General features: G+C 43.4%; 1 pseudogene; it reads left to right on the forward strand.

The window, feature by feature from the left end:
• Positions 1-20,808, forward strand: part of LOC148138412 (NACHT, LRR and PYD domains-containing protein 12-like) — a 46,857-nt pseudogene extending 26,049 nt beyond the window's left edge.
• The last annotated feature ends 598 nt before the right edge of the window (positions 20,809-21,406 follow it).

The raw sequence follows: 21,406 nt of genomic DNA on the forward strand, positions 1-21,406 counted from the left end.
CTGAACAGTCTGGGTCTGTTTTCCCTGGAGCGTCGGAGGATGAGGGGTTATCTTATAGATGTTTACAAAATTATGAGGGGCATGGATAGGAAAGGCAAAGTCTTTTCCCTGGGGTCGGGAAATCCAGAACTAGAGGGCATAGGTTTAGGGTGAGAGTGGAAAGATATAAAAGAGACCGAAATGACAACTTTTTCACCCAGAGGGTGATACGTGTATGGAATGAGCTGCCAAAGGAAGTGGTGGAGGCTGGTACAATTGCAACATTTAAGAGGCATCTGGATGGGTAAATGAATATGAAGGGTTTGATGGGAAATGGGATGGGTGCTGGCAGTTGGGACTAGATTGGGTGGGATATCTGGTCGGCATGAACAGGTTGGACCGAAGGGTCTGTTTCCATGCTGTACATCTCTATGACTATGACAAGAGAGAAAATGAAATGGTGCAATTGGCCCAGACAATGGAAGTAAACGGGTTCAGCTACCGCTGCCGAACCTGCCACTGCCGCCATCATTAACGAATATTGACAACGGAGATTGACCAGGGCTCGGGTGTTTCACCTCTGAAGTGAGACTAGAGAAGCTGGGATTGTTTTCGTTTGATCAGAGAAGCTCAGGGGGACCTGAATGAGGTGTACAAAATTATGAAGGGTACAGATAGGATCGGTATAAATAAACCTTTTCCCCATAGAATTGAATGAATAACCAAGAGGCATCAATTGAAGGTGAGGGTCAGAATGTTTAGAGATGTGAGAAAGGTATTTTTCACACAAAGAGTGGTGGGAATCTGAAACTGATTGCCTGTAATGGTGGTAGAGGCATAAATATTGAAAACAATAATTAATTATTGAAATATGCACTTGTGATGCCCAGGGACACTAAGCCATAGGCTAAGAGCTGGAAAATGCCATGGAAATAGGCAAGTGGTTGTTTTTGACACAATGGGCTGAAGGGACTTTTTGTGTGCTGTATATTTCTATGACTCCAATTTAGAACTTCAAACTGAATTAGCGTTTTTGTACTCTGGACTCTCCCCGTCCTCTCCACTGTTCTCTCCAACACCACCCCAACATTGGTTGCAATCCAAGTTTAAACCTAAACCCCGCCCTGAATTCTTCCAGGAAGGACTGGCCACTCAGTGTAGGAATGACAACATGCCCAGGTCTAACTCCCCAGATACACGTGAGACTGTAAGCGTTCCAGCTGTCTATTGGCTGAAGTCGTCAAATTGGCATTTGGCATTACAATTTGGAACAGGCCACACAACGAAACCCCGCCCTAAGCATCGCGCGGGGTCGCCGTTCAACTGACACCGCGGGAGCCGTGCCGCCCCCGGGAAAACGACAGCGTACTGTGAAGATTAGGGGTCCTGGCGTTGAGCAGTGATCGACAATGTTAAATACCTATAAAATGCGCATGTCCGCAAACTCCCCCTTGGGGGCATGTTCAGAACAATGCGCGGGCCCGGAGTGAGTGTGCGTGTGTGTAACCCACTACTGAGCATGCGTGGTGACGATCGAAGGAACATTTCCGTGTTTTGTTTATTGACGGTGAGAAATTTATGTAAACTTCACAGTTAGAGCGTCAGTGTGCATGGTTTATTGGATTAACACTGTGGTGATTTATTGTATAAATGTACTATACTTAACGCACGCACTGCTAAAGGAGGTACGAGTGCAGCTTTGGAGTCAAATTATAAACATCAGACAGTTTATAACCACCCCACACAACGTGAGATCAGACAGTGTGTGACCCGCCAGTGAGATCAGACATTGTGTGACCTCCCCCAGTGAGATCAGACAGTATGTGACTCCCTAGTGAGATCATGCAGTGTACAACACGCCACCAGTGAGATAAGACCGTGGGTGACCCGCAAATGTGGTCAGGCAGTGTGTGACCCCCCCCCCCCCCACATTGAGATCAGACAGTGGGTGAGCCGCTCCCACCGTGAGATCAGACAGTTTGTGGCACCCACCCACGGTGAGATCGGACAGTATGTGACCCCCCCCCCAGTGAGACTGGACGGTGTGTGAACCCCCAGTATGTTCAGACAGTGCGTGACCCCTCCGTAGTGTGATCAGACAGTGTGTGACCCACTCCTCCAGAAAGACCAAACCGTGTGTCAGACAGTGTGTGATCCTCCACTCAGTGTGATCAGACAGTGTGTGCTACCACTCGAGTGAGTTCAGAAAGTGTGTGACCCACTCCCCCAGTAATATCAGACAGTGTGTGACCCCCCCAGTGAGATCAGACAGTGTGTAACCCCCCAGTGAGATCAGACAGTGTGTGACCCCTCCACTGTGGTCAGACAGTGTGTGACCCCTCCTTAGTGTAGTCAGACAGTATATGACCCCTCCCTGGTGTGCTCAGGCAGTGTGTGAACCCCCCCCCCCCAGGGAGATCAGATAGAGTTTGACCCCCCGTGTGATCAGACAGTGTGTGACCTCCCTCAATGTGATCAGACAATCTGTGGCCTCCCCAGTGTGATCAGACCGTATTTGACCCCCGTTCCCCAATGAGATCAGTCAGTGTGTGATCATCCCAGTGGGATAAGTCTGTGCCTCCCCCTCATTAAGATCGCACAATTGTGTGACCACCGTCCCGAGTGAGATCAGACAGTGTATGAATCCCGAAAGTGAGATCGGACAGTGCGTAACATCCCCCCACCCCTGCAGTGAGACCAGACAGGACGTGACTCTCCGCTTTACATTCCCATAGTGAGATCAAACAGTGAGTGACTTGTGGGTGGATGAAGCCCCATCCCTGATCCATGAGTTCACACAGTATGTGACATCAGGAAAGATAGGTAGAGAGTACCATGTCATAATAGAATGATCGCACTACAGAACGAGTCCATTCACTGCATTGCATCTGCTCTGGCATATGACAATCACAGTCATTTCAAATCCTAATACAGCACTGGTATGTCCCAATCATTGTTACGCTCATTGCACCTTCAGTGCTGATCCAAGACCCTTTTTAATATGTTGAGGTTCTTCCCCAAACTGAACAGTGATATGCAGAACACGATCACCCACTGGGTGAAAATGATTTTACTGCATGCCACCTTCGGATGTCATTTCGTTTCTGCCAAATCTCTGGCAATTTACTGGAAGACGGGCTTTTGAGTCGGGGATCCGAAGAGAATGAAATTCTACTCCACACCGTCAATTATTGTCACATTTCTTGACCTGTCATAACTTGATCTCCCAGTGAATTATAATCTGAAGGATCCATATCTAGTAATTAACTGGGGACTGTCTGGAGCTGAACCATCATAGGATTGGGAGAGCAGGAAACCGAGAGAGCTCAAAAAGCAACCGTGGATCGACTTGGGCAAAAGTATGCCGAAGTTCCACTTTATAGACAATGGTCAATAGACAATAGGTGCAGGAGTAGGCCATTCTGCCCTTCGAGCCTGCACCACCATTCAATATGATCATGGCTGATAATCCTTAATCAGTATCCTGTTCCTGCCTTATTTCCATAACCCTTGATTCCACTATCCTTGCGAGCTCTATCCAACTCTTTCTGAGATGAATCCAGAGACTGGACCTCCACTGCCCTCTGGGGCAGAGCATTCCACACAGCCACCACTCTCTGGATAAAGAAGTTCCTCCTCATCTCTATCCTAAATGGTCTATCCCGTATTTTTAGGCTGTGTCCACTCGTTCGGCACTCACCCATCAGCGGAAACATGTTTTCTGCCTCCAGAGTGTCCAATCCTTTAATAATCTTATATGTCTCAATCAGATCCCCACTCAGTCTTCTAAACTCAAGGTTATACAAGCCCAGACACTCCAGTCTTTCAGTGTAAGGTAGTCCCGCCATTCCAAGAATTGACCTCGTGAACCTACGCTGCACTCCCTCAATAGCCAGAATGTCTTTTCTCAAAATTGGAGACCAGAACTGCACACAGTAGTCCAGGTGTAGTCTCACCAGGGCTCTGCACAACTGCAGAAGCACCTCTTTGCTTCTATACTCAGTCCCTCTTATTATGAAGGCCAGCATGTTATTAGCTTTCTTCACTACCTGCTATACCTACATGCTTACCTTCATTGACTGGTGTACAAGAACACCCAGAGATCTCTGTAAAGCCCCTTTACCTAAATTGATTCCATTTAGGTAGTAATCTGCCTTCCTCTTCCTGCCACCAATTTGGATAACCATACATTTATCCACATTAAACTGCATCTGCCATGCATCTGACCACTCACCTAACCTGTCCAGGTCACCCTGTAATCTCCTAACATCCTCCTCACGTTTCACCCTGCCACCCAACTTAGTATCATCGGCAAATTTGTAAATGTTATTGCTAATACCATCTTCTATATCATTAACATATATTGTAAAAAGCTGAGGTCACAGCACGTATCGCTACAGTACCCCACAGGTCACTGCCTGCCATTCCGAAATGGAATTGGTTAAAGCTACTCTTTGTTTCCTATCAACCAACCAACTTTCAATCCAAGTTAGTACATTGCCCCCAATACCATGCGCCCTAATTTTGCTGACTAACCTCCTATGTGGGACTTTATCAAAAGCCTTCTGAAAGTCCAGGTACACTACATCTACTGGATCTCTCTCATCCATCTTCAAAGTCACATCCTCAAAAAATTCCAGAAGGTTAGTCAAGCATGATTTCCCCTTCACAAATCCATGCTGACTCTGACCTATATGTCGCAATTTCATCCTTTATAATAGACTCCAGCACCTTTCCCACCACTGAGGTCAGACTAACTAATCTATAATTTCCTGTTTTCTCTCTCCCACCTTTCTTAAAAAGTGGTACAACATTAGCCACCCTCCAATCCGCAGGAACTGATCCCGAATTTATCAAACGCTGGAAAATAATCAACAACTCATCCACGATTTATTGAGCCACCTCCTTCGGTACCCTGGGATGTAGACCATCAGGCCCAGGGGACTTATCAAAATTCAGACCTAACAGTCTCTCCAACACCAATTCCTGGCAAATATAAATTCCCTTAAGTTCAGGTCCTTCAGCCACTGTTACCTCAGGGAGATTGCTTGTGTCTTTGGCAGTGAACACAGATCTGAAGTACCAATTCAATTCTTCTGCCATGTCTTTGTTCCCCGTAATATATTCCCCTGTTTCTGTCTTCAAGTGTCCAATTTTAGTCTAAACCATTTTTTCTGGCCTTTCACACACCTAAAAAAGCTTTTGCTATCCTCCTTTGTATTTTTGGTCAGTTTACCTTCGTACCTCATTTTTTTTCTCTGCGTATTTCCTTCTTAGTAATCCACTGTTGTTCTTTAAAAGCTTCCCTGTCCTCCGTTTTCCCACTTATTTTTGCTATGTTATACTTTACTCTTTTAACTTTATATGTTTCTTAACTTCCCTCGTCAGTCACGGCCACCCATGCCCCCTCCTAGGATCTTTCTTCCTTTTTGGAATGAACTGATCCTACAACTTCTGCATTATACACATAAATATCCGCCTTTGTTCCTCCACTGTCATCCCTACTAAGGTATTGCACCATTGAACTTTGGCCAGCTCCTCCCTCATAGCTCCATAGTTTCCTTTATTCAACAGAAATATTGTCACTTCCGGTTGTACCCACTCCCTCTCAAATTGCAGATTGAAGCTTATTGTATTATAGTTACTACTTCCCAATGGCTCCTTCACTTCGAGGTCCATGATCAATTCTGGTTTGCTGCACAATACCAGATCAAGAATTGCCTTCTCCTTGGTCGGCTCCAGCACCAGCTGTTCTAAGAATCCATCTCGGAGGAACTCCATAAAGTCTCTTTCTTGAGGTCCAATACCATCCTGATTCTCCCCATCGACCTGCACATTGAAATCCCCCATAACAAGTGTAGTAACATCTTTGAAGGCTTTGAACACAAAAGTGTCAAGGGAAGGCAAGAAATTGTGAATTTCAGGGAATTGGTCCTTGGGAGAGTGACAACTAAACCCAGTTACCCAGTCTGAGACTGCAGAATGGAATATGAATTCAGAGCAGTTTTCGTCACAAGACACAAAATCACAATGGAATCTGGTGTGTTTTTTAGTGCAATATGATTTGAACTGAGAGTCTAATCCAGTCTGAGGCAAAGTATAACCAATGCACCTATGTGGCCATCTTGTTTTCTCTCATGTTTGACAAAACACCAGATTTGCATCACATTTCTAACGATACCTTCGTCTCTCCTGGCATGCTATCATAGACACTTTATTGTATGAGTGTTGGTTACACAGCTAAGTGGTAAGAGATTATAGTTGAGTGCAATTCATTCAACAGTGGCCCACAAGTCATCTTGATTGTCCAGATTTGAATTGCTGGATCTGTTCTGAGTGCAAACTACTTTGCACGGTGGTAGTGCACATAGCACGATGAAGCGTGTCTCCAAAGTGAAGACAAGACTTTATCTCCACATGTGAGAGTCACTTCTGTCTATACTGTCAAGGGCAGAGACATCTACGACAGATGAGGATAATGTCAATAGGTTTACTTGGTTCCCTCATCACCTATTTCTGCACAGTCAGGCACACATATCCTCCTGGATTTGGCTAGCTTAGTAAGCAGTGCTGCTACCAAAACACGTTTTGGTTGGACATCTTGAAGTTGTCAATTCTGAGCACCTTTGTGCTCAAGCCACCCTTAGTGCTTCTTCCAAGTGGTGTCCATGTTGAAGTACTCATCAACTGAGAGAGAGCACTGAGATGGTGCTGATGTCATGGGTCTTGGTGCATTCCCAGCTGTTTGCTGACACCTTCAATGGTAGACAGGGCCGAAGCAAGGATGGTGATGGTTATATCTGTGACATTTGCTGTAATGTATGATTCACAGTGAGTATGGTCTGTCCGGCTGTTACTTAAATTGTTTGTGGCACAGTTTCCTGACGATGCCAGTTGACAGATTTCAGTAAAGTGGACTTTGCAGAATTGACTGGGCAGATTATATCATTGTCACTTCCAGGGTCCATGTCGATGCCTGGTGTTCCATCCAATTTTTATTTTTAGTTCCTCTATCATCGTTAGCTGACACGGCTGAGTGGTGTTCTCAGCCGCGTCAGAGCCAGTTAACAATCCCTTATATTGGCTGGAATTCCGTGCAAAACGTTTTCATCAGGAATGTGTCAATGAATACTCCCAGAGTTGAGTTTGCGCTGATGTGAGTCCATTTGGGTTGTGGAAATCTGTGGGACTGACAGGATTTCATGAGGTAGCTGTCTGTGTCACAATTGATTGTTACAGTTCAACATATTCTTACAACGATTACCGATAGGGGAAAGGAGGGAATGCTATTATTTGTAACAAATCAAAGTTTTCACTGCAGTATTTCTGTCTACACATTCTATTGATATTATATCTGATACAAAGCATACGAATCTGGTAATACTGGTCGTCAGCATTGCTGAATGATTAAACAGGGAAGAAGATCCAATACCTCGCAAAGTGTTAGCATGGACACAGGTTAGTTGAGAAGTTCATTAAAATATAATTTGAAAAGGTCCGCTGAATGCACACAGACAGAGCTCAGGCAGAGCTGCAGTCACACACAGTCAGTGGTCCTTCCCACTTCTCTTCCTTTTCCTCTCTCTCTCAAACTCTCTCTTTTCCACACTCTCTCGCCCTCTGTCTCTTTCACCTCCTCACTATCTGTCAGTCATGCTCCCTCTCTCACTCACCATCTCTGTTTTCTAACTCGCCCTCTCTCTTGCGCGCAGTCTAACTCAATAGCACCTCACCCTCTCGGTTGACCCTCCCTCTCTGTTGACTCGCTGTGTCTCTGTCATCCCTCCCTCTTCCACTCCCTCCCCCCACCCTGTTGCTCCTTCCCTCTTTCACCACTCTGCAAATGTACCATTACCGTTTTGTACAATTTTAAGAGTTTGAGTCAGAAGATGCTGGCCGTCAAAGGATAATGATGGGGCTGGAGCTCATTCTTAAGCTACTTTTCTTCACGAGAAAGTTTCCGCTGCCTGCTCAAATCCATTGCCCTCACCGTCAGAAATGGAGAGTTGCTTTCAGCACCTCTGCAGACATGATGCATTTCAAAGCGTCTGATCTGTTCGTGAGCGAGGCTCCAAGATTAGGAATCAGCACTTTCTTTGTTCCAAATTTTTCACTGTCTCTGATGAGTTTTGAAACCTCTTCATGAATTATAAGTTAGATAAAGAGAATTATTTGTAAGGAACCTCTGGATTTCGTATTTCAGTATCAAAGTAATCAACAGAAAGCGGTGGAGGGGGTGCTCAAGGGACAGCAGCACAGTTACGTCACGTTTGACAAATATTACCAATTTTGAATAGTATGAACAGGTAGATTGGACAGATTTGAAGACTGTGCTGACAATGTGGTTCACACATATATTCAGTTACTCAATATAAAAGGAATGATAACTGACTGGGTATAAAGTTTGATTTATGTTTGTGCTCACAGGTCCACACTCCACAATCACTCAGTTCTTGAAAGAGTGTACGAGCTACCAACTATTCTGGATGGTGAAATTCTACTGAAACAGACTTGAAGAAGCGATTGAAGAAGGAGTGGGTAGACTCGGCTCATTATAAACATTTGAGAGGCTTTTCAGTGGAAAACAACATGCAGAAAGTGGAAGGGACACAGAATGGTTCCAATTATATAACTATCATAAAGCTGGGAGAATAACAACAAAGAAATGCTGGATGAAGAAGACGATCAAAGTTTTCAAACATCCTGATAGTCTCATGCTGTAATAATGTTGGCGTTACTAATCAATCACAGTCATCAGTTCTTTCTGAACAAATCCAGACCTGAAGTGAGAAAAACCAGTGGTTGTGAACCAAATATTCAGTAATGGGTGGTAACATATTGGCATGGATAGAAGCTTAGCTCGTCAAATGAATCAGTGCTTGGGTCTTTTACTGTTTGTGACATGTATACATGATGTAGATGCGAATGTTGGGGAATGATAAGCAAATATGCAGATGATAAAACGAATGGCCAGTTAGTTGGAACAATGAAGAGGAAAGTGTTAGGTAACATGATGATATAAACAGCTTGATCAAATGCGCAGATCAGTGGCAGATTGGAATGTAATCTGATAAATGTGATGCACTTTAGAATTAAGAAGACAAGGGAGTACTCTATGAATGAAGGACACTTGGAATTTCAGAGGGACCTTCAGATAGTTTGTACACAGAAGAAGGGAGAGCAGGTTGATCGGGTCATTAAGAAGACACATGAGACAGTTGTAATTATTAGTCAAGGAATAAATTCTCGGTGCAAGGGAAAGATGCACAGGTCTTTGGTTGGGCCATCGCTGGAGTACAGTCTGCCATTCTGGTCACCACACTGTAGGAAGGATGTGGTCACACTGGATGCGGACTCCGCAAGAATGTTTCTGTGTGGAGGGCATTTTAGCGATGAAGAGAAACTGGAGAAACACAGTCTTGTTGTCCTATTACAGAAGAGGGGAACCTGGTTGAGATACTGTAGATTATGAGATTATTATTGTAGAATCCCTAGAGCGTGGAAAAAGGCCCTTTGGCCCAAAAATCCCACAGCGACCTTCCGAAACGTGTCCCACCCAGACCCATTTGCCATTACACTACATTTATCCACTGAATAAAGCAACCAACCTACACATTCCAAAACATTTCTGTGAACTAACGATGGGCAATTCACCTAAACTGCACATCTTTGGAGTGTGGAAGGAAACCGAAGCAGCCGAAGGAAACCCACGCAGTCACGGGGAGAACTTGTAATCTCACACAGACAGTTGCTCGAGGGCGGAATTGAACGCGGTTCCCTCGCGCTATGAGGTAGCACTGCTAACCACTGAGCCACAATGCCGCCCCCATTATGAGGGGAGTTGAGGAAAAATTCCCTTAGAAGATGGTGGGGCCTGCAACACATTGCTTGGGAGGGTGGTTGATGTGGGTAACCTTTACAAAGTACTTTAGTGAACAAGTGAAATGTCGTAACTTTCCAGGCTATGGTCCTAACGTGGTAAAGTAGGTTTCGGGTAGGTGGTGGTGTGTGTTCTGGTGGTACAGACTCTTTGGGCTGAAAGACCTCTGCTGTAGTTTATGATTCTTTGAACGAGAAGGAGAGCGTTGGAAGTATCAGAGGAACATTAGCTAAGTATGCTAATGAAATAAAGGTGGGGAGGAAACTGAATTACAAGAGAGGACATAAGGAGCCTACAAAGAGGTATAAGTAGGCTAAGAAAGTCGGTGAAGATCTGGTAAATGTATGATGTGGGAAAGCGGACAATTGTCTGTTTTGGCAGGACGAATAAAGAAGAAGTACACATTCTAAATGGTGAGAGATTGACATTTTAACATGTTGGAAGCATTTCAGAAAAGGTTTACTACAAGATGTTCAGCATGGACTGGTTGACACCCAGAGGGTGTGTTTACTCTATGAGAATCAGAGAGCTGTACAACATGGAAACAGACCATTTAGTCCAACTCATCAATGCCGAACAGGTATCATCACAACAAAAGGGACCCGCTTTCAAATTTACCTCGGGCATCTGCCTGTGTGGAGATTGTGCATTCTCCCTGTGAGTTTTCTCCAGGTGCTCCAGTTTTTAGATATGCAGGATAGGTGGATTCGCCATGCTAAATTTTCCAGGGAGGTGCAGGATAGGTGCCATAGCCATGGAAATTGCAGGGTTATTGGATAGAGTGAGGGGGTGGATCTGGGTTGAATGTTCTTCAGAGGTTTGGTGTGGATTCGATGGTCTGAACGGCATACTTTCACACCAGACATTCTATACATCTGTGACTTATTAAGTATTGGTGTACCTAATGTCATCAGCTTAGAAGAAATTTTATCCTCATCCCCAACTACAGTCTCACGCTGTATCTAACTTTACTGTCTCTGTCTTCTTTGTGCTTGGACTGAGCATTTAATTCTTTCTCCAATACATCAGAAATATTGTTTGATTCTCCCTCCATAACATTATTCCAGTGTCTCCTCTCTCAGTCTGTGAGCTGCTGAAACACCCATTCATGCTTTGGACACACTAAGCACTAATTACTTCTTTTACTCATTCACGGGGTGCGGGCATGGCTGACCAAGCCAGCATTTACTGACCAGAAGGCAGTTCAGGATCAACCACATTGCTGTGGATCTGGAGTCACGTTTTGGCCAGACCAGGTAAGGACAGCAGTTTGCTTCACTAAAGGACATTAGTGACTCAGATGTTTTTTCCAACATTCAAAAATAGATTTAAGATCATCATTAGACTTTTAATTCCAGATTTTACTGAGTGGAATTGTACCATCTGCCATGGCGTGATTCGAACCCGGATCCCCCAAGCATTACGCAGGGAACTGTATAAACAGCTTAATACCACTAGGACTTTGACTTTAAGATAACGTAAGTGCTACCGTGACAGGCTTTGCTTTGAGATCGTTAAACTTCAGTTGTCCAAAGCTCTTTTACATCTATCCTATCCCACCTGACTGCCACTCAGTTTAACTTCAGTGCTCCTGGTGCTCAAATAACTATCATTCAAATATCCTGCCTCCAGTTTAAGTCGGTTCATGGCCTCAATCCAGACTATTTATGTAAACCTTCAGGATCATAGAATCATAGAGGTGTGCAGCAAGAAAATAGACCATTCTATCCAACTTGTCCATGCCGACCAGATATCGCAACCCAATCTAGTTCCACCTGCCAGCACCTGGACCATATTCCTCCAAACCCTTCCTATTGATATACCCATCCAGACGCTTTTAAATGTAGCCATTGTACCAGCCTCCACCACTTCCTTTGGCAGCTCACTCCAAGCACGTATTACCCTCTGTGTGAAAAAGTTGCCCCTTAGGTTTCTTTTATAACTTTCCCCTCTCACCTGAACCTATGCCCTATAGTTCTGGATTCCCTTACCCCAGGGAACATATTTTGTCTGTTTATCCTATCCATGCCCCTCATGATTTTATTAACCTCTATAAGGTCACCCCTCAGCCTCCAATGCTCCAGGGAAAACAGCCTTAGCTTATTCAAACTTTCCCTATAGCTCAGATCCTTCAACCTAGGTAACATCCTTGTAAATCTTTTCTGAACCCTTTCAAGTTTCACAATATCCTTCCGTTAGGAAGGAGACCAGAATTGCACGCAATATTCCAACAGTGGCCGAATCAATGTCCGGTACAGCTGCAAAATGGCGTCCCAAATACTGAACTTTATACTCTGACCAATAAAGGTACGCATGTCTAACGCCTTCCTCACGATCCTATCTACCTGCGACTCCACTTTCAAGGAGCTATGAACCTGAACTCCAAGTTCTCTTTGTTCAGCAGCACTCATGAGGACCTTACCATTAAGTGTATAGGTTTTGCTAAGAATTGCTTTCCCAAAATGCAGCACCTCACATTTATCTGAATTGCACTCCATCTGCCACGTCTCAGCCCATTGGCTCATCGGATCAATATCCCATTGTAATCTGAGGTAACTTTCTTCGCTGTCCGCTATACCTCGAATTTTGGTGTCATCAGCAAATTACTAACTATATCTCGTATGCTCACATCCAAATCAATTGTTTAAATGATGAAAAGTAGAGGACCCAGTACCGATCCTTGTGGCACTCCACTGGTTACAGGCCTCCAGTCTGAAAAACACAACCACCACCCTCTGTCTTCTACCTTTGAGCCAATTCTGTATCCAACTTGCGAGTCCTCCCTGTATTCCGTGAGATCTAACCTTTCTCACCAGTTTCCCATGGGGAACCTTGTCAAACGCCTTACTGAAGTTCATATATCTCACATCTACTGCTCTGCCCTCATCAATCCTCTTTCGACTTATCTTCTTCTGTCCTGTGACCGTTCCCAAGCAGGTTTCTTGAAATCTGTGTTCCTCTGTTTATGTGTTCTTCCTCACATCTCCATATCTTTACATGATCAGCAGTAACTGAGTTTGAATCAAGTTCAGTGTGATAGTGAGACAGGGATGGTCATTCCATTGAATGGGAAAGAATGGCAGCAAATCGGGCTCTTATTGCAGAAACTGATCAGTTGACAATTCTGTGCCATGAACCTTACTTCTCACTTGTCAAACCAATCCAGGTTGTCATCCAGGGCTGGCATCCAGGGCTTCTCACATGGTTGAACACAGTTGATCCCAGAACACAGTGCTGCGAGACTGTTACAGTCATTAACTGAAGCTGAAATAATTGTTCTCCTAAACAATGACCATGTGCTTTTGCGCAAGGTATGAGTGGAGTGTTTTTGTGAAAAAAAGGTCATTCACTTGAACCTAATTTTGAGTGATGAATAGATTAGGTTGGAGGGGCTGAACGGGCCACATCTGCTCTTCACTGTTTTTCCCTTAATCAGACTTGTCAGTAAGTTGTCCAGTAACTATCCTTAAAGAAACTCTGAGATACAGTTAATGGAAAGGCCATGGTCGAGGGCAAAATGGAGTATTTAGGATCCCAACTTTCCAGAAGAGGTTTACAGTATACTCACCCATATTCACCAAGGGTCAGGATATGGTGCAGTGACAGCTTTCCAGGGTCAACGTTATGGTGGAATCCCATTGCTGAGGAGATCCCTTCCTTCTCATTCACAATATTTATCTTTAACTCAACTACTCAATCTATTAATGATTATTCTTTCCAGGAAATCACTGGCTTCGTGGAGAAGGGAAACCGGGCGAACAGTTCCAAACTGCTGCTAAATCTGGTGATGGAGAAAGGCTTTCAGGCCCAAAGAATGATGTGGGTATTCTTTGTGAAAATGCGTCACAGGATACCAAAGTTGGATAAAATACTGAAAGAAATAGAGGAACATGGTACAGCAGTCTCACACTATTTTATTTCGGTTTGGAACACGTCGTATTTTGCAACAGTGTTACACAGTTCCGAAGTAATGAAATCTAAATAATCTCAACAGGTCCTCATCTGTTTCATTTTATGGATATGGTCCGAAATATCTCCGGAATACCCAATCACCTGAAAGGCAATTGGCAATATGGAAATCTTAAATCATTTTATTTCATTTCTGTGCATCAGTATGTTTGAATTTAGCCATTTATTTAATGATTCATAATTTGAGAATTAATATTCACAGCTGGGAAACAAAATTCCAGTTGGTTTGAAAGTTCAACTATTTTGCATAAATTCAATTTACAATTCACACCGTTTCTCCTGTATGCAGAAAATGTGTGGACGTTGTATTAGTTCATCAATTGAATCTGCTGATCACTGTTAGGTGGCAGTTTTACAAGGCGGATCCTGATACACTATGACACCCTGTACACACCTGGCTGTATCCTGATGCACTTATAAGTGTATTTGAATCCTCCTGAAATATGATTGTAACTGCACTTTGAGTCTGACAATTTGGTTGTTGCCTGCTGATTGAATGCAGAGATTAAAAACAAAGTGATTTGTAACTCCTTGAGTCTATACCATGGACGCAGGTCATTCTGCTTAAATGTTCTGAATCCAACCTCTCTTCCCTGAATTTCCATAACACTTCTGTTTGTTTATTCAGCTTTCGTCCATATTTTCATCTGAACCATTCCTTTGTTTGTGAACCCAATGTACTTATCCAAATCAAAACATCTCTGGAGTAAAGAAGTTTCACCTGAAATACTTGGTGACGATTTAAATTTCCATATGGATGCTTCCACTGTCCATATACTGTTCCAACCATCAATCATATTCATTAAATGAAATACTTTTATGATGCGAACCTCGCCCTCATCTCTTTTGCAATGGGATGAGTCCAGGCCTATCCAGTCTCCCTTGCTCACCACAATCTGCAACCTGCAGGTATTTTAGAATGTGGTGAATTTTATTTGTATCTTTCTCATACATATGATATGGAAATGAGAACATTAATGTACGGTACTGCATTGCTTTTGAATTTAAAACCCTGAGTGTGGATATCACTGTCTCGACCAGCATTTTTTGCCAATCCATGGTTACCTTTTTGAACTGCTGCAAAGATTTGTGACATAGACCGGGAATACCAAGATTTTGGCGGAGCAACTGTGAATTAATTTTCTGGTAGTGTCTGACTTGGAAGGAAAATCTCATGTTGTGCTGGTCCCATTCATCTGATGTCCTTGAACTTCCAAATTACAGGTTATGAATGTGCGGTCTATGGGATCAAGTGAATTGTGGCAGTGCTGCCATTTTGTGCTCATGATTGATGGAGTGAATATTGAAGGTCATGTAAGTGGTCCCAATCCAGCAGGATACTTTGTCCTGAATGGTGGCTGAGGATGAAGTTCTGGTCTCCTTGTTATTGAAAGGATGTTAATATAATGGAGAGGATTCAGGAGAGTTTTAGCAGTATGTTGCCGGGTATGGAAGGATTAATTTATAACGAAAGGCTATATAGTCTATGACTTTTTTTTCTCCAGGACTGTAGGAGGTTAAGAGACGAACTGATAGAAGTTAATAAAATAATGAGGGGTGTAAATAGGGTTAATAGCCGTTGCCTTTTCCCTACGATAGGGATTTCAAGATGACGGGACATATTTTTAAGATGAGAGGAAAGAGATTTAAAAAGGAAACAAGGAACAATTTTGTTTGCAGAGGTTGTGTCACGTCGAGAAAGAACATCCTGAGCAAGTGATGGATGTGGCTAAGATTACAATATTTAAAAGACATTTCGATAAGTAAACAAATAGGAAGGGTTTGGAGGAAATGGACAAGGCGAGCAGGCAGCAATAATTTAGTTGGGATTATGTTTGGCATGGACTGCTTGGACTGCAGTGCTTGTTTACGTAATGTCTGACACTTTAACTCTATAACTCCAGTAATCCAAGCAAATGAGAACATTCCATTCACACAGCTGAACTGATTTGTAGGTGGTTGGAGATAGGAGGTGAGTTACTTGCGAGAATCTGTAAGATAATGTCTGTTATAAGCTTCTGTATAAATCTTGCCGAGAATACATCAGCTTTGTAGAAGTCTCCATGACCAAAACCAGAAGAATTTGAAATCTTTCAAAACTATCCTTCTTTTACATGCGATGTTTTCATGGATGGCAGTTTAACTTCTACACAAATCTGTGTTCAATCTGTGCACATAATGCTGCATTTTGCTTTCAGATTTGCATCACTCAAGTAAGCAAGTAATGCATTTTGACGTTTTATTTTTCGTCAATGTTTAACTAACTTGGTGAACTGCTTTCTGTTCTAATTGACGATGTTCAACAGAATCACAAGGAGACATTGCGGGTCCAAACTGAAAATCTGAGAGTTGACACTGCAGTAATAAAAGAGGTGAAGATTTTCCCACTGGTTGATCGATACACTGAGCTAACGATTATTTCTACTGTTCGAGGTCGGACACTTGTAGAAGATGAATCGTTAGCAAGAGGCCGAGACCATGAAGAGTAGAGCGAGAAACTTCTCCAAACAGAACTGGAAAAAATCCGAGTTGATCAGTTGTTCCATTGCAAAATTTCCAGGGCAATGTCCAAACCAGGGATTTGAGCAGTCATAAATGGAGTGCCCGGGATTGAAAAATCAACAATGATACAAAGGATGCTTTATGACTGGGCCACTGGGAAAATATACCCACGCTTTCAATTTGGATTCATTTTTAATTCCGGTATTTGAATGCTCTTAATTGTTAGATAAACCTGAGAAATCTGATATTGATTCATTACCGTTACTTAGGGAATGTTGTGGGAGAGTTCTGTAAGAACCCAGGGAGATTGCTGTTTATATTTGGATGGTTTGCATGAATTCAAGGGCAGTATTCATTTTTTTTTGACAGTCAGGGAAATACAGAACCTCAGTCTATCACTGGATCCATTCTTCACACAAAGGGGCAGGAAACATCAGCAGGTTCTCAAGACCATCACCCAACTGTATTTCTACTGTATTTATAACATTCTGAAAAACTACGGCCGTCAGATTGCAAACCCTGGTGAGGTGTTTCTGAAACTTGGTGAGATGGCCTTCACTGGTGTCTCTGAGAAAAATATTGTGTTTAGAAATGGAGATTTGATTCAGTACAATCTGGAACTTTTCCAGTTCCTGTCTGGATTCCTAACTGAGAGAGATTATTCTGAACGGATTGTTAGTTGCACATTCCCACACATCACCATCCAGGAATTTGTAGCGACCGTTGGTCGATTCCTGACTCCTGATCCCAGGGACATTCAGAAATTGCTCATTGAGGCCCATGGTAAGGAAGATGAACAATTTGCAATATTCATCCAGTTTGTTGTTGGTCTCTCCTCCCCACAAGCAGCTCGTCCTCTGGAAGGGTTTTAATGTCAATTTCTTTATCAGACAATCTGTCAGGTTATTGATTGGTTGAAGGACATTGTTAACAGACAGATTGGAAACACTGAGACTATAATTGGTAAAAAGAAACCTCCTGAATACATTGCACTACCTGTTTGAGTCTCAGAATAAATCACTTACACAGAACTCAGTGAAAGATGTGGAAACATTTTCAGTTAGTGACTTTTGACTCACCCCAATAGACTGTGCAGTCCTCTGTTTTGTCATTGAATTCTGTGAGTCACTAAAAGAACTTGATCTTTTGAAGATCAGATAGTGTCAGCAGCTGTTTTCAATCATGTAGAGGAGAACGACAACTGCTGCATTCAGTACTAAGGATTGCAGCGATTGGGACCCATACTTCACAAATGCCGAGAGCTGAAGTAACTATCTGTCTCTAATTTTGTCAAATTGTTGAGCAGTCATGGATTATGCCATTTTCTCCATAATGAAGGGAGACTAATAGTTCAGTTGGAACAGAGAGAATCATTTTCAGCATAAAATTTGCTGATAATAAAAATTGTTGACAAATTTCACGAGGACTGAGGAATCTTAAATGGATTCTTGTCAATAGGATGGGATTTTACTGTCTTTTCCTGATGAACTAATACAAGTCATTGAATTTTGGTCAATAAGTCATCAAATTCGTAACCAACCTGTTAGACTTGACCGAAAAATCTTTGATCCACACACAAGCATATTCAAACACAGTTGCTGAACCACAAACCCAATTGGATACAGACTGAAAGGGACACCCAAAGAGAAACAGAGACACATCCACAAAGAGACACCGAGAGACCCTACTGGAGGCACAGGAAGATCTTGACACATGCGCCAAACACAGTCTGAACAACATACTAACCTGCATAAACAAGAGCACAAGGCAGATACACACCCCAGAGTCTGACGATAATACGCTCACACTCAGAGACACATTCACACAGATGGAGTCACAGAACCATGATGATATGCTGACAGCAACCACACAAACAGCATAAACGCAGATAGAACATAACAGATGCACATTTGCAAAGCACAAACTGATGCACAATCACATAGGTACAGTAACATACACCCACATAAACACATTCAACTTCACGGAAACACTCTCATACAGACCGTATAACATTCCCAAATGCATAAATACATGAATATGCAATCACCAAAATACTTGGCAATACACATAAAGGGAAACCTACACGCCGATGCATAAATACCGTCATAATGTGACCCATTGAGGGAAATATCCAACGACTAAACCGAAAGACACACACACAGTGGTATTGCCACAAAAGCAATGAAGCCCCCCACGCACACAGACACACATACACCCTCACATAACGAAAGGGAAACTCATGAACACACCTCCTGCACAGCCACAGGGAAAGGAAAGGAAGATGATCAAGTTTCGGGAGTCGCACTTGTAGTAACATGTCAAGGTCTTGCTGGCTTTGTCTGTGCAGTTGGTATTTTGCAAAATCACTGCCTGGGGAAAGATCACTGAATAACGGGTTTAGGAAGGAATTTGATTCAAGTGGTAGTACAACTGACCATGTTCTAAACAGAGACAACATGTTCCTGTCATGGTAAATGTGAGAAAAAGATGCAGTGAGTGTGAGGGAGAGACAGAATGAGCTACACAGAGAAACAAAGAAGGATAGACACAGGGGGAGACTTAGAGACAGGTAGAGATAGAGAATGACAGGCAGGGAGAGACACAGAGTGTGACAGTCAGAGAGAGAGAGAGAGACTGAGCAAGTAGCTTCGAGATGAGGGAGAGGGCGAGAGGATGAGCAGAACAGAGACAAAGACAGACTGAAAGAAGCTGAGAGAGAGAGTGCATTCGCCTTGTGATGTGAGAAGACAGGAGGTATACTCAATAAACTCTTTCAAAAACAAATGTGCATTTAACAATAACCAATTCAGATCAGGGAATTATCAGCACCAAGGGCATTTCTCTTGTTGTAAGAAAGTGTTTATTGTGAGATGAACAGAGAGGGTCTGAGAATTATCATGGTGCAGGAGGAACAGTTTATGCTCTTCCCCTCCTCTGCTGAAGGGGAAATGCATAGACCCTCCTGCCGGTCTTTAACACTCACCCACAGAGCAGTCCGTGAAAACCCAATGTTCCAGCTGAACCCATTTCTCACATCCGGTTTGCTATTTCGAATCACTAGTCCAGCCATTTTCCAACCTACCAAGCCCCTGACAGTTACCTCTTGCCTCTTTGCCTGCTCTCCCGTTTTCAAGTCCATCAATATGGTTGAAGGTGAAGATGAATAGCATCCTGTTAAAATTTGAAAAGTCGTGGGTATGGCAATCAGGTGTACAAGGGACTATTACAATTGGATGAGCTGTGATTTTATGGGCTGGCAGGAGGACCAGACTTGAAGGGCTGACTGGCCTACTGCTGTTCACTGTCAGACACGGGGACACACAGACAATCAGGGATATCAGCGTGTTCCTGAGCTTCGTGAACGGTGACCCATTCTGTTACACCCCTCCCCATCCATCATTGGGTGTTATGCTCAAATCCATGTGATTGTGCTGATGGAATCCGGCCGAACATGTGGAAATTCTGCACTGGGAACTCGACGACTGCCTCTGGAGCTCTCTCAGTTGTTTTTCTGAGCCACTAAGTGGAACATTTACATCACCAGTTCCTGCACTGCATTCCTGAACTTCGCTCTGAACTTGGGCAGAGATGCTGCCCAGAATAATGTGTAGGTGCTGCACCTGAAATTCTTCAGCATTACACTGAAGTACGGAAAATGAAAGAATTGTTCTTCCAAAGATGTGTTCTTTTGATGCTATAGTATAAGGTGTTCGTACCTTGCACTAAACACCGATATATGAAACTAATGGATATGGTGAAGAGGGAAATCACTGACTTCCTCCGGCTTTCCATCTCTGAATCTTTATGAATCTCTCCATCCTTCTGACGTCTTATGCTCTTGTGGACTTGACTGGCCACTAAAATACACGTGGAGAAAGTGAGGTCTGCAGATGCTGGAGATCAGAGATGGAAATGTGTTGCTGGAAAAGCGCAGCAGGTCAGGCAGCATCGAGGGAGCAGGAGAATCGACGTTTCGGGCATTAGCCCTTCTTCAGGAAGAAGGGCTAATGCCCGAAACGTCGGTTCTCCTGTTCCCTAAATGCTGCCTGACCTGCTGCGCTTTTCCAGCAACACATTTCCATCACTAAAATATACGTGACCGTCAGAGTGTTCATCAACAGAATGAACACGATTGGAATGAAAGGGGTTAAAATGATATCAAGCAACTTAACCTCCAGCCACCTGGGATCAGTAAAATAACTTGACTTTGTTTGACGGTGCCATTTAACATTCCCAATTACCCTCCCAAAAATAGAATGGAATGCTTTTTGAACAGAGCAGATTGCCAGTTGCGGCCAGCGCCATACCCAAGGATTTGTCTGTCCATTTTTTTTATTATTTTCAGGCAGCAAATATCCACAAAACGATCAAAGGATAAAAGGGCAGTGAACCTGACGGAACAGTCTTTAGCTGCACGAGCCAGGACAAAGACAGCACTGTACACACTGGTGAGATCCAGTAAACACCAAGGGCAGTAAACGTATATGAGTTGCCACAGTATGATTTTCGTCAGAATGAACAGGTGATGCGACGTTGCCATAGACAACAGGCAGCGTGTTGTGCGTTTAAAGAGTCCACACATTCCATGTGTGAGAACAAAAATGACTAGGAAATTAACTGGAGGAGACAAGAGGTAAAATGCAAATTAGAATCAATAATCAAATGTACTCCACGTCTGCCCCGACAGCAGTGGAAAATCTTAGCGCCGAACTGGGTTAGCTGGGAGGGTTCAGATATCGGGTTTGAGCAAGACAGCGCTAATGGTCAGATCCATTTCGAGGGTGCTCGATCCTGGCTGTGACTAAGTGTGGGCAGGCAATCAACAGATGGCGGGGGGCATAATTTGTAAGGTGAAAGGGAAGAGGTGTAGAGGGGATCTGAGGAAGTGATTTAGAGGGGATCTGACGAAGAGGTTTTCACCCAGAGAGTGGTGGGGTTCTGGTAATTCAGTGCCTGGGTGCGTAATGGAAGCAGGAAATATTACAAACTTTAAAAAAAATAACTACTTGAATGAACACTTGAAGCATCCTGGCATTTACGACTATGAGTATAGTGCTCGAAGCTGGGACGAGTTGT

Source organism: Chiloscyllium plagiosum, unplaced genomic scaffold (genome assembly GCF_037043375.1).
Source record: "Chiloscyllium plagiosum isolate Xiang-an unplaced genomic scaffold, Cpla_swu_hap1 HiC_scaffold_40, whole genome shotgun sequence".
Lineage (NCBI taxonomy): Eukaryota > Metazoa > Chordata > Chondrichthyes > Orectolobiformes > Hemiscylliidae > Chiloscyllium > Chiloscyllium plagiosum.